This window comes from Lathamus discolor, chromosome 5 (assembly GCF_037157495.1).
Source record: "Lathamus discolor isolate bLatDis1 chromosome 5, bLatDis1.hap1, whole genome shotgun sequence".
Lineage (NCBI taxonomy): Eukaryota > Metazoa > Chordata > Aves > Psittaciformes > Psittacidae > Lathamus > Lathamus discolor.
The window spans coordinates 104080581-104094603 of NC_088888.1; positions in this window are offsets into that span (position 1 = coordinate 104080581).

A 14023-nucleotide genomic window follows, 5' to 3' on the forward strand; every position below is an offset into this window, starting at 1 on the left:
AGCAGTCTAAAGTAATTGAAAGGCACAGTCATTTAAAAACATTTTGTGTCTGAACTAGGAGACTGTATCAATTAAAGGGAAAGAATAATAAGACCAATCTGTTGTAGCCTGTCTTGTAGGGTAATTATTGATGTATATGGAGGGTGGGAGCTAGCTGGGCTTCTGGGCGTTATGCAATTTCAGTTCCCTCAGCAACTGTCCAATACCAATGTGTGCATACTTTAAAAATGGTATCATGCATATGCTTAAAACCTGGTCAACAATGTATTGATTTTCAGGCAAGCTATCCTGTACCAACAAGGGTTCAACAAAGTGGTCAGTTATATTCATAGACTCACAGAGGGCTAAAATGGAGGAGGGACAGCAGGATGATTCACTGACAAGGAGGAGAATGGGAAATGGGCTGTATTTCAGAGGCCACAATCTTTTCCCAATTTCCCCCCAGCACAATCATTTCAGCTCCATTATTCTGAACAGCTTGCTTCCCCTCAGGCACTTGCAATACTCAAGTCTGCAGGAAGTGCAGAACCATGACCTAATCCATCACCTCTGCGTGTCCACAGGGAAGTCACTCCTCCAATGAAGCTGCTCTCTACAGTGCAGAGAATCAGAATCATAGCATAGTTAGGGTTGGAAAGGACCTTAAGATCATCTAGTTCAACCCCCCCTGCCATGGGCAGGGACACCTACCACTAAACCATGTTACCCAAGGCTCTGTCCAACCTGGCCTTGAACACCGCCAGGGATGCAGGATTCACAACTTCACTGGGCAACCCATTCCAGTGCCTCACCACCCTTACAGTAAAGAACTTCCTCTTTATTATCCAATATGAACTTCCCCTGTTTAAGTTTGAACCTGTTACCCCTTTTCTTATCACTACAGTCCCTAACACAGAGACCGTCACCAGCATCCTTATAGGCCCCTTCGGATATTGGAAAATTGCTATGAGATCTATGAGATGATGCTCACCCTACACCAGAAAATGGGAGGAAACTGCACATTTTGCACTAGATGCTATGAATTAATGTGCAGGGGAAAAAAAGATGAGTACCCCCATTTCTGCCTCCATACTATTGAACAGTTCAGGTTAGAGCAAACCAGGCTGATACCCTGCACTGAGGAAAACCTACAGCCATATCTGTGCCTTTAGACCAGAAACATTTTCAGAAACCATTCTTCGGATGTAATCAAAACATTTCAAAAGCCCAGCAGATACCAGCAGGATGCAAGCAAATTTTGGAATTTCCACAGCCCATTAAATTCCTCACTTGGAAATGAAAAACAAGCAAGATTCTCATTTACAGAAAGGTCCTTTTACACTGCAGAAAGGTATGAATAGGAATCAAATATATTGTGTTGCACATATACAGTTAATACATCTTTGCATGTGTGCAGACTATCTTGTGTGAAAGGAAGCACTCCAATGTTTGTTCAGTATTTCATCTCCCAATATAATTTCAGTATGTAAAACAAATGATACTTATATAGCACACACTTGTAAGTCATACAGATGTAGTTTGTTCCACCAGGGAGGATTTATTAGTCCCAAATCCTAGCCATCTTGTTTCTTTTTCTTGTATGTTGTAGTATTCGTAAGACAATTGAGCCTGAGAACTGGAAAACACCCTTGCATGCAAATCTACATATAAAGCATACCTTTTAATTTATTGTTTAGATATTAGGTGCTGTGACAAGATAAGTCATATGATGTGTAATTGGCCCTGTGAGGATTTATTGATGTGTATAATGTATACACTTTTATTAAAGTACAAGAAGAAAATTACTTTGTCAATCATTTCTAAGATAAAAAGGGCCTGGAGAAAGCATTAATTCTGCTGTCACTTTTTGCACTGTAGTCCTTTCTATGCACAACTACACTTTTAAAAATATTGCTACTGTGCTTTAGTCATAAATAATACAGAAGTTTTCTGGTTTTTGATTTGATGTAAAAAATGGTCAGATATGTTCACACATGCAGGCGCATGCGCACACACATCAAACAGCCAATATCTGAGTTAATAATTTATAATTAAAAATCCAAATAGCTAAAATAAAACATGAGAATTACACTGTTGTCCCTGTTTTGTCAGAGGAAAGGTAAAATCCAGCTATACATATAATCTATCCAAGGCAATATGCATATTTGCATCTATGTTGACGTTTTTCCACTTTGCTGGAAATAAGACCAATATAATCATCATAGGAAATAAAAGGATTTTATTTGTTTTGTTTATATTTCAGCCTTATCCACAACATTATCTTGCTCACAAACACCTAAGGAAAAGTAAGGTCTTTCTTCTTGGAGAGTAGATCTGCTGTCCAAACCCTTTCAGTTCCACCCACCACTGCAAGCAACAAGATCGACTGTCTCTGCTACTGCCTCCTTGTTTCACCTCCTGTGTCAGCTTCCATTTGATTGTATGCTGTTCTTGGGAGCCGCAACAAATTTTGTCACAAACCATCCACAAGATAGATTCACAAAACAAAGCAGAAAAGGTTCTGCCTTTCGTCACACATGGAACAGATTAGCCTGGAATTTGACTGGAATATCTGCTGGGGTTTTTGTAAAGGAAAAAATACACTAACTTGTCCTTAGGCAAAGCTAAAGTCCATCTCTGACTCCATAAGCTTTTATGTGCAAACACCTTATAGTTAAAAATGTTTACAAAGTACTGATTTATACCACCCAATCCATCCTGGGCCACAACCTCCTTGGAACTCAAAACTAGTTCTCCTTAAACTAAATGAACATCCATTTGGACTGCTTAAAGAATTTCAAATATAACAACACTCATTTGAGCTGGCATTTCAATAATATAAGGAGCTGAGGATTCCTAGGATAGCAATGCTTTGGGTCACTTCCCAAACATGTTATTTACGTATACATACACGATCAGTCATAGATCTATATCAAGCCTAGGGAAGGGCTGTGCAGAATATGCTAAACCACTTAGTAACCAAGTACCAACCCAGTCTTTTATTTATTGGCCACCCATTTTGTAGTCCATTCACTCAGAGCCTGAACTAAGCTGTATTGGGAGGCTGTGAGCCCACATCAGTAATCCCAACAAAAAGCATGCAGCCAGGGGGGCTGCATGGGCCCAGGTCTGCTCTTGGGATGAAGAGCTGGTGGCCAACACTCCTTAATGGGATGTCTCCTGAGGTCTGAAGCTTGAAAAACGCAAGTGTTGGCCTAACTCGTCTGTTGTAGTGCGACTCTAACTTCAGAGGGAAGAGAGTCAGAGCCATACCAAACAGTCTGGCATGTAACAGCCTCTTCCATTCTCTCATCACCTCTTGCCACATCACCTCCCTTTTGTGGCCAAATATTATTTTGCTGTGGGTTTTTTTTTCCATATGTAACTTCCAAAGCATTCATGAACTTAAGCCTTCAGAGAAATGTAAAATAACACATCACATTGCCTCCCCTGTCCTCTTTCCAGCTTGACAGAAACCTTTAGATCTGCTCTACAGAGCCTGCCAGCAGAGGTAAGAGAGTAGCTGACAGTAGCCACTGCTTATCATCTGGATGCAGATGAGGGGAATAAATGGTATTTTTCTAATGTGGTTTACAACTAAAGCCAGCTGAAATGGGATGGTTCATTTCAAGCCAATTAGCCTTCCCCATTACCCCAGAACAGGGGGCCTGTACCCAAAAAGTCTTGCAAATAGTCCGTGACACATGCTAATCCTGGGACCATGCCTGAGCATCATTTGGGAGCGTGATGGTTTATGAGGACCAAAACTGCATCAGTACTATGCACACATCTTCCCCCAGTCCTTTACCAGGATTTTTCTACTTTTCACATCCGAGCCTCCGAGCTCCTGATCCCAACTGCTATGGCCACATCCATCTTCCTCCTCCTGCTGTGCTTCATGTCCCAGCTATTCTCAATGCAGCAGTCCCCAGCTTGCCTCATCTTTTCGGGGCAACCACTAGATTCGAAAGACTTAGGAGCTAAAATAACCCTCCAGTGACAAAAGAAAAAGGCATATAAAGATGTTTCAGAGACTAACAGGTTGGCTAAATGGAGGTAGCTGTGTGCAAGGACAGCACTTTCCTGACACACAGGCAATCTAACTGCCAAATTCAAGTCCTTGCCTGAAATAACTGTTAAAAGCAGAAGAGGCAAAAACTTGTTAATAAAACGACTGTGAGATTTTTGTTTTAATATTGGCAGAAAAACATATTTTCCCTGACCCAGTTTTTAAAAGTGCTGATTCACTTTTCTTTAAAGCTTCCTAAAATATTCAGCTAAACAGAGATGCTTTTCACATTTTGGGAAAGTTTTAATCCAAATTATTACAGTCTGGCAAAGTTATAAGCCACTGAAAACAGAATTCAACCATGATAAGGGCTGAGCAACCTTAATCACAGGCTTTGCTACTGTAGTTAATCCTCACAGGGGTTTATTACACCAATAATAATTTTAAAAGATTATAGAATCATTTAATTTTTTATTTCTTGACTTGGAGAGATTTCTGGTCTAAACATTTTTGATGTCTAATTATGATAGGGGAATGCAGCACTAGTAAAAGTTATTGCAGCACACCACCCAGACTGCTAGATTTTGCCAAGAAAAGAAGTTTCTTGGTGGGGGGGACAGTGGAAGAGTTGCAGAGATCTTACTGTTCTTCCTAAGCCTGGATTTTCTTCCACAGGATAATACAGTCACTGGTAACAAATTCACATTTCTGCACTGGAATGCATTATTTTGCTATCTTAGTAAAAGAGGGAAAATTCGGAAAAAAATATATGTACATTGATTTTATTGCTTTTTAAGTGCCATAATGCTGTGAACATCACCCCTTAACTGGCAGAAAGATGGGCTGCCCTGAACCATTTCGAAAGAACACACATTTCAGCCTAGAAAGCAAAAAAAGCAATAAATCTCCCTTTCAAACATCAGCCTCCATTCTGAGCATCATTGCATCAGGCAAAAGCATTCTAGTTTTTAAAGTTTCAAATCAGGAAAGAGGAATAGCTGGTTTTAATTTTGTTTAAAAGCTGGCCAATGTTATATTTGCTTATTTAAGCTTCATTAAATTCAGATTCCCATCTGCCTCTCTTTCATACCATTTTCACATCCTAAGTAAAAGCATTAGTCCTCTCTGCTGGTTATAACAAGCCATTCCTGTCAGTTATTCATCTATTGACAAAAAAAAAAAAAAATAAATCCACCCTTAAAAACTCTACGTAAAAAGCAGCAAAACTACCAAAAAAAAAAAAAAAAACCCAACACAAAAAGGCCCCCCAAAACCACAAACTCCTGGCCTTTCCAAACAGGACAATATATTTGTAACAACATCTTTACCGAGTTCATGTATCTTCTTTATTGCCCTTCATAAACAGGCTATTGCATCCTTCATACTTCCAACGTGAAAAATGAAAGAATTTCCTCCCATTCTTGCCTCTCTTATCTCATAATTGTTTTGTTCAGAGCAGTAGGAGAGACCAATATAAATGTCTCTGCTGTTTTATTTGCCCTTTTCAAGCTCATTCATACTTTTCTCGAGGGCATTTTTTTCCCCTTTTCCTTTTGAATTTGTATCTGTTTACTGCTCTGTGCACACAAGCAAGCTAAATGGTTCAAGATTTTATTCCAGAGCTTTATGTAACACAGATAGCAGAACACAATATTTAACAGTGAGATTTCACAGTGGCTTGCGATGATGCTATAAGGTAAAAAAACAAGGGATGTGTTCAGCCCCAAAGAATACCCGTATCACTGGACTTTTGTTCTCAACTGTGTTAATCCTCTCAGAATGCAACAGCCATCCTTTCTTCCAGACATCTTGGGCTACATTGCTACAGCCCTTGTTTTGTTTCATGAAGAAAAGGATGCAGGAGGCAGCTGGATACCACCAGCTGAAAGCTCTGTCCTGCAAGATGGGTTCACATCTCATGCATGTCTTGAAGTGTGGCAAATATGACTAGAGAAAGCAAATAGGCAGTTTCAGGGAAGATGTTATTTCTCATCATTTCAGAGATATAAATTGTGGTGTGGATCTTCAAAGAAATCCCAGGACAGGATACTGGTCATATTGGTTTTGCATGGCAAGGTTTTGGTATCAGAGGGGGTTACAGGGGTGGCTTCTGTGAGAAGCTGCCAGGAGCTTCCCCTCTGTCCAACGAAGCCAATGCCAGCCAGCTACAAGGTGGACCTGCTGCTGGCCAAAACCGAATCTATCAGAGATGAGGGCAGTGCCTCTGGGTAATCCATTTAAGAAGGAGAAAAAGTTACTGCTCAGGGGCAACTGCAGCTGGAGAGAGAAGTGAGTATATATGAGAGCACTAGCTCTGCGGCACCAAGATCAGTGAAAGAGGAGGTGCTCCAGGCAGAGAAGAGATTCCCCTGCAGCCCGTGGTGCAGCCACGTGAGGCAGGCTGTGCCCCTGCAGTCCATGATGGTCCATGCTGGAGCAGACTGTTCCTGGAGAATTGCACCCCATGGAAGGGACCCACGCTGGAGTAGTCTGTTCCCAAAGGGCTGCACCCCATAGAAAGGACCCATGCTAGAGCAGTCTGTGAAGAACTACAGCCCGTGGGAAGGACTCACGTTGGTGAAGTTCATGAAAGGCTGTCTCCTGTGGGAGGAACCCCATGCTGAAGCAGGGGAAGAGTGTGATGAGTCCTCCCCTGAGGAGAAAGGACCGGCAGTGATGAACTGCATACATACCCCATTCCCAGGAGCGGGAGATAGAGAATTTGGCAGTGATGTCGAGTCCAGAGGAAAGGCGGGAAAGGGTTGGGAGGGGGGGGGAGATATTTTAATGTTTGGTTTTATTTCTCATTACTTTACTCTGATTTGATTGGCAATAAATGAATTTCCCTAAGCAAAGTCTGTTTTGCCCATGATGTTAATGCTGAGTGATCTTTCCCTGTCCTTATCTCAACCCATGAGCTTTTTCCTGTGTTTTCGCTCCCCTGCCCAGCTGAGGAGGGGAGTGACAGAATGGCTTTGGTGGGCACCTAGTGTCCAGACAGGGTCAACCCACCACACCAGTAAAGACTGGCTTCCTGTGGCTAAGCCTTCTTGCCGTATAACTCTGCTAATCAAAGTAGATACATGCTGCTTCTGACTTCCTCCACCTTCCCACCTGCAGCTTAAAGAAAGCTCTTTGCATGTTTCTAGCAGGCAAAAGTTAGAGAGCATCAGGGGTCAACTTACCCCGTGTCTCTTTCTATATATATAAAAAAAATGATATAGGTTAATAATCTGGAATTAAAATTCTAGAACTGACTCTTAACATTCCCCCATAACATTTTGCTAGCTGAAATCTGGCACAGCACAAAATCTATGCCTGTGTTTTCAGATGACAGCCTGTAAGGCATAAGACTGGTATGGGAATAAAGGTGATATGCTATTAATTATACAACAGAACCTGCATTGAGAATCTAGACTAGGAAGTGTGGAAACAATCTCTTAAGGGAAATTGTCATTTGGTATTTCTTTCTATCCTTTTTTTTCCTCTGTAGCTTCTTACACCACGTTCACATCTGTAGCATCCAGTGGAGCATTAAGCAATGTGACTAACATCTGTCAAACGTGTGGTGTCTGCTTATGTGAATGCTTACTTGGAGTGTTCCTGAGGCTTGGCGGCTGGTTATCTTTTGTGATCTGAAAATCAATCAAGAGGGACTTCTGCCAAATCAGAGATTTTTCCACTCTTCTCCTTACTAATCACAGCAGACACTCTCTTGCTGAGGTGAAGGCCAGTAAATTGTGGGCTTGACAAACAGAAGTACCCAGAGACACACATTGCCTGGGATGGTTGGGCAAAGTAAGTCTCCTGGGGACTAGTGGAGAGCACCACCCTGTGCTGCCTCATGAGGTGAATTTAAACCTCAACTTCAGTTTTAGCTGACCATGTTGCGAGGGTCTGGGGACATTTGAACTGGGGAAGATTGCCTGAAATATTTCATTCCAGAAGTCATCCAAAACTGACAATCCTGCCACTGTATGGTATGGATGAGAGTTCACTTTTCTATGGCCAGCTTTTCTGTGATGATCAGGCTGCTGGGTAAGGCAGATTGATAATTGTTTTAATAAGACAGGGTAAGAGGCATATACACAGCAAGTAAATCTTACATCCCTTCAGACAATGGCACCCCATGTTTGTGCGGCATCACACAGACCCCTGATGGATTTTCCCATGGCACACTGCACAGAGTAGATCCTGTCCATGGATAGAAATATCTTCTTTTTGGTTATTCAAGCTAATGTATTATTTTCTTACAAGAAAAGCAACTCTATTCACAAAAGACTTGCATGACAACTTCTCACTGCACTGTCAGACAAAAGCAAGGACAGGCAGACCGTGTAATCACCTGTACCAGGTGGGAGCAGGACCGCTCTTACTATAGTAAGATATAATTATAAATATATAAATATATAAATAAATATATAAATATATAAATATATTAATAATAAGGCGGCTGAGGTTGTCCTGTGGCCAAGGCATTTGCTCAGCACAAGAGAGCCTGAAGGCCATGCTGGACAGGCAGCACAGTGCAGCACAGCACAGACTGTTCCGTTAGCTGCTATGTGCATCACCAACTCTGCAACCTGCAACCATCTCCTGGTCAAAATCAATACATTCAACCCCTCAATCCACATAGGGCTATATTTCCCAAATAAAATTAGAGATTATATTAACAACTTAGGAGCTTCTCAAGCCCTAAATAAAAAATCCGATGGAGCAGATGAAGTCTGTTCAGGATCACTAACTTCTCAAATACATCTTCTGCATGACTCCCAGTACACGCAGTGAAAGAGGTGATTCAGGGAGGTTCTGGCACTGTTCTCCAAGGAAGCAGGAAAGTTCGGCAGTTGTGTATAGCTAATGCTCCAGGACATAGCACTACCTTTCCTGGGTCCTCTCCCTGTTTCTGAGCTCCATTTCAGGCTCATCTTGAGTCAGAGAACAGCTGTTGTTGACCCAGACATGCCTCTTATAATTGACATAATAGATACGTAACTCCATTTGAGTAATTTAATGGCCTTGCCTTCTGGTGAAAAGGTATGAGCTGCCTTTTCATGGCAACACAACCTTGGTCAGCACTTCAGGGATGAGAATTCAGCCATCCCAGATCCCAGGTTCAGAGGTAACTACACCCTAGTGATTCATGTACTGAATAACATATATAGAGAGGGGAATCCATGTGGGATTGTATCAATGAGAGGTCTCCTGACAGCAGTGCTGTTTCCTATCAGTGCCTGCTGCAACTGTGCCTTGAAGCTGGTCTCACACCGCTTAAGCTCATTACCCTGGGGCTCACAGCCTCCCTGAGACAAGCAAATGTAGCATGTGGCCAACAATGTCAAACGTGACAGAGGGATCTGCAAGTATGAGAGTGGATGTTTGCCTTCCATGATGCCCAAGAAATCTATTTCAAAAGCTGAATTAGATATTATATCAGATAAGCTGTCTTCTACCATTTATAAAACACTTGAAGTACAGTTACTGAAGCACACTTATTTAATAAAATATTGAAATAAAATACCTAATAAAAATTAACTCAATTAACAGAAACATTTTTCTTTCTACCACTAACCTAAGACATATGTAAAACTTTATTATGTTTAATGGCTGTCTGGGCTCCTGCTGTAATGATTTCAAGCAGCTCACCAAGCTATGATGGCTTTGCCATGTGAAGTTTAAATGGAGGGCAAGACATTCAGAGGGAAATTTCAAAGAGAAACAAGACAAGCTGCTGGACTTGATGGAGGCAGAGAGGTCAGGAGAGAACAGGTAGATTTGTAAGTCATTGATGCAAAGCAGATAGCTGAAGCCATGTGAGGCAGCGATCTCGCTGAGAGGAAGATTTTAAATGAGAAAAGTGAGCCAAGGACAGTATCAATAATCTGCAAGTAATTGCCTGGTTTTACACGTGATGTCAGAGACACTGCAGGAAGTGCCTCTTGGGATTCAACTTAAATAGTATAGAGGAATTAAGCTTGGAAGGAGACAGAGGGTGTTTCTATAGCAGTACTTCAGCTCTGGTCAGGACTGTGTGCTAGAAGTAAATCTGTAGGCTTATAACACAAGTGGTCTCAGAGTAGGCAAACTGGACTCTTTGAGGGTTAAATTAAACCAAAGGATGTCCTCCAGGTGCACTCCAGCTGCCAATAGGAGATCATTTCACCAGATGAGAGTAGACCCAATCTAAAGTAAAGCCTCCAAAACAATTTTAGTGTGGATGTCAGGCCTTTAGCATTACAGCCACCCTCTACAGCGCCGCACTACTTGCTAATGTAAGCAGAGTCATGGTGCTACAGACTTCCTGTATGGACTCACATAAATCACATCATTTCTCTATGTCTATGTCCTTCATATACGAAATACTCTTAATACCACATCCTGCGCTCACTGGGACATGGAAAGAGTAAAATTGTCAACATACATCAGGCACTCAGACACCATGGTGACAAGCATCCCCCTACACGACAAGGAAAACATTCTGCTTGAAACAAGACTTGACTAGTGTTCAGTAAATGAGATGAGGACCTTACCCTGACCACTGAGGATAAACATACAGACCAGACTCCTTGATTCAGTGACCCAAGCGCCTTCTTGTGCACCCCAAAATATGGGTCCTGCTGAAAGAGAACATGACATATCAAAGACAATCAATTGACAAAACAGCACTACCAGCTTTGAGTGATGGGTACCTCACCTTGCTGTCTTCATGTTCCTTTGAGATACTCCAGCATGTTCCTCCACTCTGAAAGTGCATAATGTTCTGCCATTGTTTCATTCAGGCAGTAACAAAACCCAATTCACTGTACAACAGCAAGGGAAGGCTCTGTACACATTTATCAAGTGCCTCCCAGCTGATCTCATTGCTTGAAACCTAGTCATCATTTTTTGTGATGTTCCTGAGGTTGATTCATTCCTGTATTTAACCCAGCTGCATTCTGCTGTAGAATCCATTGAATTCAAACAAGAAGCAGTAGCCCGATACCTCATAACCTTGAAAGCTTTTGCTAATTAATTCTACACTCAGCAGAACTGCTACATCTATGTTCTGTAGTAATCATCAATGCAATGGTTACTGACTTAAATGTAAATCAACCTTTACACATAAAGAGTGCTCTTGCATCTTATTTCAACAGCAGTTCTTCCTCAAAACCCCCAATTGTACAAACCCTCCAATAGGATCTGTTCCTCTTGCTGTGAATAACTTCATTAAGGCTGCAAATTTTTGCAGAGCATCAGGTAACAAACTGCAGAAGCCCTATATTAAAAGCCTATGTTCCACCTATAAAGCTTTCTACTTAAATCAGTGAAATTCCTGAATTAACTCTAAGAGGACAGTTAGATTTTTGGAGCATTCGCTTTGACACACTTTACTAGCTTTTCTGGGAAAACAGTCATTGCGTCCAAAAATATTCTCAGCTACTGAATTTATGTTTGTTTGCTTGTTTCTGCTATTTGCACACAAATCTCTTTCCACTACACTTGAATCATTGAAAAGTGAAGATCCAGACTCCCAACACCAAGCTGTAATAGCATAAAACATTTTTCTGCTTTGCTGGCACATCACATTATAGAGGCTGTCTGTAATCTTAGTAGAACAGACAATGTAAAAAACCTCCCTTCTTATATCAGACCTTGTTATTAAATTTATACCCATTTCTCATAATAACCTACATTTCCCTTTATCGGAACTCTAAAAAATAACACCTTGTGCAGGACTTGAGCATGGCATTTGATACAGTTGTCAGAGGAATTCTGATGTCCCGTCTCGGAGACATGGCAGGGGATTAGTGGGATTGTGAGTAGATGGCTTCAATCATTCCTCACAGACAATACTCAGTGAGTCATGAAGACTTTCTACTTCCAGGGCTATCACCCATGAAGTTTCGAAAGAGTCTACCTAATTCTGTGTTTAGAAGAGGGCCCTTAAGAGTGAAATAGTTTGGATTAAAACACAGGCAATATACCATAGGCACCCAGCTCTAGCTGGAATTGCCTCCACACCTCTGCTGCCTGAGGCCCCACCTGCACAGCTGGATGACGTGCTGATGGCCAAGGTGAGCTGTGCTGCCAGAAAGGAAGAGCAGTGACTACGCTGCAGCTGTACCCAGGTGGGACAGCCAGCCTTTTCACTGCTTTGCAGGTCCTGACATTTATTATAAAACCACAGTTTTGAATGGCAAATGAGAAGAAGTAGTCTCCAGTTGAAACAAGGCTGATGTGACCTGAAACATCCTCTTTCTGCTATCAAATATACAGCACCTTTCATCACCTCTTTCTTGAGGTACAACTAAAGACATGGAAGCCAAGTGTTCAGTCACCACTCCACTGCTGAGAGGCCTGAAGTACTTCTGCCAGTCCAAGAAAACCCTCTGATCAGATATCTTTTTCTCCTCAGTATACGTCTGGCATATTCATGCAGAACATTTTATTAATAGCTTCATTCATGGGTTTGCAGAATACCCTCTGCTTCTTGTCTACAGAACTTCAAAAGTGCAATTAATTTTAAATAATGTAATTGAAACAAAGACTCAAATGCATCTGTAGCAGAGAGAAGAGATTTCATTGCACGTGTGCAAGGAAAGGCAGCCGGATGATCCATGCTCTGACTGACCCCTTTGCATCCAGCTGCCCAGTTTACTGACAAATTAAACCTGGGGTAACATGTCTTTTGTGATGCAGCTCTAAGATAAATGTTTTTAAATACTTCTTCTTTGCCTAGGCCTTATTATTCATCCTTCTCACCTTTTTATGAAGCACTGCTATTTTAGAAACTCTTACTAGGAGTGCCATATATAGTGTTATACCTACCAACATGAGAAAAATAATTTGCGTCAGGGATAACATATTTGTACTTTTTTGCACGGATCACATGGATGTATTGATCATCTTTGTTTTGGAGACGTGGTCAGCACAGTTTGGAGGCAAGGTAACATACAAGAGATACAAAGCACTTATTACTTTCACATTACTTTAACAAAACCAAATAAAAATGTATTTGTAAAAATGTTCCAAGAAGTGATATATTCAAATAGCCCATCCCATTGGCCTTTAGAGTACATTCTTACAGGAGCTCTCTGGTGGCACAGAAATTATTTTTACCAGGTATCTGCTTATGAAGAAACAGAAGAAAAGGCCTCCAGCATTCAGCTTGGATTTATGCAATATTTTTTCCAGTCTGCATGGCAGAGGGAGTTCACATGCTTTCCAGTTTATTCCATGAGCCTAAAATTTGCACCCTGAGCTGCTGGCTCATATTCTGCCTCTATTTTATTTTTTCAGAGCTCAGCATAAGCAAGCCCTCTGTAATCTGGACAGACTATATTCCTGATGTTTCATATCAATCCAGCCCAGCAGTCCCAAGATAGGATAATGGGTTGTGGACCTCCAACAAAACCCTGTCACAAAAGGGATTGAGAAAAAGCTTATTTCTAAACCTATCTTCCCATTCACATCTACTAAAGCTTTCATTAATCTCCTCATTCTCAATTTCAAGATTGAGAATCATGGTAATTGAGACATCACCTCTCCACTCTGTCTGAGATTTTAAAGTGAGACTCTACCCTTTAATATCAGAATACTGATCCAGCTATGCAGCTGACGTAAAGTGATGACACTGTTGCTACACGTGATTTGCGTGCAAAGGATCTGGCTCCCCACTCCCTGTGGAGCTCCAGTAAGTCTAAAAGAGCCATTATCTTTACTACCCTAGTTAACACCTTGGTCAATTTAAAGATTCCAGAGTAAAATAACTCCCATGACTCTGTAATAAAACTGCAGTCCATTGACTATGAACATTTGTACAACTGAAGTCAGAAAAAGTAGCTAATTTACAATGGTATCTCCTTTGCCTTTTTGACTGCCCACTGAAGACACCTAAACAACTCAAGCAAAATAGTTATGCCACCCTTAAATTGTTTGTGGTTGGATTGGTTACTCAAGGAACACAGCCACAGTTAGGACCATCTTCTTATTACAGCCACACTAGGTGCAAACAGGTAGTCAAGAATAGTACCTAGTCTCTGAATTTATAATCTA